The sequence below is a fragment of the Gossypium arboreum genome, chromosome 7 (genome assembly GCF_025698485.1).
Source record: "Gossypium arboreum isolate Shixiya-1 chromosome 7, ASM2569848v2, whole genome shotgun sequence".
Lineage (NCBI taxonomy): Eukaryota > Viridiplantae > Streptophyta > Magnoliopsida > Malvales > Malvaceae > Gossypium > Gossypium arboreum.
The window spans coordinates 89,037,833-89,041,739 of NC_069076.1; the positions used below are offsets into that span (position 1 = coordinate 89,037,833).

At 35.2% G+C, this 3,907-nt stretch overlaps 1 long non-coding RNA gene across 3 annotated transcripts; it reads left to right on the plus strand.

The window, feature by feature from the left end:
• Window positions 1-269: 269 nt before the first annotated feature.
• On the plus strand, window positions 270-1,557 carry LOC108469752 (uncharacterized). Of its 3 annotated transcripts, none has more exons than XR_001869190.2 (4): window positions 270-597; window positions 815-983; window positions 1,072-1,134; window positions 1,217-1,557. It is a non-coding gene; the product is annotated as an uncharacterized LOC108469752 (long non-coding RNA). The 3 variants fall into 3 exon arrangements; XR_001869189.2 differs by having other exon boundaries at window positions 271-529; XR_001869187.2 differs by having other exon boundaries at window positions 274-983.
• The last annotated feature ends 2,350 nt before the right edge of the window (window positions 1,558-3,907 follow it).

Below are 3,907 nucleotides of genomic sequence, written 5' to 3' on the forward strand. Positions count from 1 at the left end.
TTTGTTACTATTGTTTGGATATTGTATAATACTTATTTTATTGTTAATTTTATTATTATTTTAAGATATTTATTTGTTAAATTGTATTTATCTTAGTATTTTTTTATAAAAAAGAGACGAGATATTTTATTGAGAAACCAAAGAAAAACAAAAGACTGGCCCTATAAGTACTAGGCACAGCCCAAAACTGAAGAAGCGGAATACAAGAACTAAAAAACAAAACCTGGTCCAAACTACAAGCATTAGACACAAGCTTAAAAACATTTAAAAAAAAACTAAAAAAATAACAAAAGAAAAAGGAAACCCTAACACAATATCTAGTCAAACGTGACAGCTGGATTCCATTCTTCATCAAAACATTTCTGCATTTGTCGTTCCAACAACCAAAAAGATAGCAGTTTCCAAAAATCTCATCCCTTCTACTATCATTTCCTTTGTGCGAACCTTCTCGAAACCATTATAAATCTGGATGTTTAGTCCTTCTCCTCTCCATTTCTCAGTGAACATAGTTAGGCACCCCTCCTACCAGGTACTGTTCCCCTCTACTTTTCAACTCTTTGTGTGCTAATGCGTGGGCGAGCTTAATCGCCGATCCGGGTATGAACTGGAAAGAGATCTCCTGAAAGTGTTATTTTTTCCCTTGAATATCTCTAATTATAACCCCAATTACTGATTTATCTAGATTTGTAGAGTTACAGTTCTTGATTATCGTTCTTGAATCTCATTCTATTATTATTGAGTTAATATCCATAAAAAACTCCAAACTGAATGGCTTGTAACTCTGTATGTGCTTCTGCTTCTGCTGCAAATGGAGAGGGCACTGCATGGTGAATGACAGTTTTCGAAACCAAAATCCCACCCTTGAATCCCTAACAACAAAACCCGAGGAGGAGCTAGAGGAATGACTGTCGAATGAGGCATCGAAATTTATTTTCACCCTCATACCAAACGAGGATTTCCATTGTTCATCAACAACTTTATGGGTAAGTTTCTTCTCTTCCAATCAATCCATTTTTTTAACATAACTCAAAATACATTTCGAAATGCACTAATTGGTTTCTTGATGTCCAGATCGACCGTAAACCACAGCAAAACAACCTACACTGTTCGTAAGTCTCCAATTTAAAGATTTAGGTAAGCCATACCCATGCATTCTGGATTGTATTGTTTAAAATCCAAGGCATATTCAAATTGTTCCATACTTTTATTATTGTAGGACAACTTTGAAAGATGTGATTCCTATCCTTCTCTAATCCACGGGATCTAGGGCAAGATATTGCCACTACCACTCTTTTTTGGTTGAGATTAGTTAGTGTAGAAATGTAATTTTAGGAAATCTTTCGCACTGTAATTTTGATTTTTGGGGGAATTTGTAAATTCCATAATTTCCTATAGAATTCTCGGTCTATAATAAATTGTCACTAAGATCAAAATTACCCTATTGTAATAGTTTATAGGCACTTTTGACGGTGAATTCTCCGGAAGACTCACCTTGCCAAATTTGAATATCTTCATGAACTGCCTGTGCTAATGAGATCTGCAGAATTTTTCTTGCGACATCCGGATAAAATGTATTATTAATCATATCTGTCTTCCAAGTTTTATCTGTTTCATTGATTAAATCTGACACTAATCGAATGTCATCATTGTTGTTGTTGTTGTTGTTGTATAACCTATCTGCCACTGACTCCAAAATCCACAAATCTCCCCAAACAGAGATTTATTCCCTCGAACCAAACCTTCCAGCACAATTCATTTTTCAAGAGGCCCTTCGTTGCCTACACACACTTTTAGGTATACAAAGGTATATTTCCTAACTACGCATTTAAGAAGTCTAAGTTCAGGTAGTACTTTGTTCTCAAAACACGAGCTAACAAAGAATTAGGGTAATTAATAAGTTGTCAACCCTGTTTGGCTAACAAAGCAACATTAAATTTATCAAGGCGTTAGATCCCAAACCTTTATGCTCTTTAAGATCACACAAATGCTTCCACATACACCAACGTATACCTCGTTTACCACATCCCTTCTGCCACAAAAAAATAGCAATTATGCTTTCCAATTCATCACATAAAGATTGGAGAAGTAGAAAACATGTCATTGTGTAGGTCGGTATGGCTTGAAGAACAACTTTTATGAACACCACATTTCTTTCCTGAGATAAATGCCTAACACTCCAATTATCAATGTGCTTCTTAAATCTATCATTCAAAACCTGAAAAGACGATCTCTTTTTCGTTTTCTCCACTATATTAGGGAGACCAAGAAATCTTTTGGTATCACTAGAACTGCGCACGCCAAGAATACCCAAAACCACCTTTCTCATTTCTCTCAGTGTGTTAGAACTAAAATAAACAATAGATTTATCATAATTAACACTTTGACCTGAGCAATTTTCATACTCCTGTAATATACTTTTCAAAGTATGGGCTCCTCTGGCAGTTGCCTCTCTAAAGAGGATGCAATCATCAACAAATAATAAATGTGAAACTTGTGGGTTACTTCTGCTAACTTTTGCCCCTCTTAATAAACCATCCTTCATAGCTAGATGCATAAGGATAGAAAGTCTTTCACTGCAAATTAAAAATAAAAACGGGCTTAAAGGGTCACCTTGTCTAAGTCCTCTAGAAGGTCCAAAAACTTCACTAGCCTATCTATTAATTATTATCGAATATGAGACTATAGAAACACACTTCATTATATACGCGACCCAACCTAGGTCAAAACCCATCCATATCATCATTTCCTTTACAAAATTCCAGTTGAACCTATCGTATACTTTACTCATGTCAAGTTTCACCGCCATAAACCTTTTTTTCCCCACCATTTTTTGTCTGAGAGTATGTAGAATTTCATAAGCTAACAACACATTATCCAATGTAGAATTTTATAAGCTAACAACACATTATCCAACATCAACCTTCTAGGCACAAAGGCACTCTGTACATTATCAATGCAAGCTTCTAATACTTCTTTAAAACGATTCGTTATGACCTTAGCTATCAATTTGTAAAGCACATTACATAAGTTTATGGACCTAAAATTACCAATATTTGAAGGATGAGTAGTCTTCGGTATTAACACAATATTTTTGACATTAATAGGGCCAACATCCATGCCTTCATTGTAACACCCCAAATTCGGCCTGGACGTTATGACCGAATCTAGCAAGGTCACATGAAAGTGTTTTCGAAAACTAGATCGTTACTAAAAACCATTTCTTCGTTTACGCAACTTCTTTTCATATCTTATGTTAATTCAAAATCATGTCAATTGGTTCCAAAAAGTTAACTATTTTCAAAACGTTATTTAATTACAATTCGTCATTCGATTCCAAAATGTTATATTTTGCAAAAGCTTTTAAAACAGTTTGTGTATTCGTGGTGTTTTGGTAAAACATCCGTCTCTTTTGGAAATTCGAGTTTTTTCTATCAGTAGAAGTTTTAAAACAAAAACAGTATGAAAATTCCAAATTTAAACCAAAAATTCGAAAGGGCCATTATTACAAAAATAATACCCCAACATAAACTTAAAACCATACGTAAGTACGAAACCAAGTAAAAACAGGTTATGTAGCCACTACTGAGTCCTCCGCCATATCGATCCGCTTATGTCTGAAGATTACTTGTACAGTAAATATAGAAGGGGTGATTTATGAAAACTTAGCATGTACTCCCTATGCAACCATATTGACAGAATGCAAGCAATAACAGACTGGGCCTAAGCCCCTCTCAGTGATAGTATCAGTTTGGGTCTTAGCCCATCACATAATCAGTAACCAGTAGGGCCTTGGCCTACTACAGTATCAGTATCAGAAACAGTAGTAGTATCATTAAGACCTTAGCCCATCACAGTATCAGTATGCAATAATGCGGTGTACAGTATGCCAGCCCTACCCAACCAACCA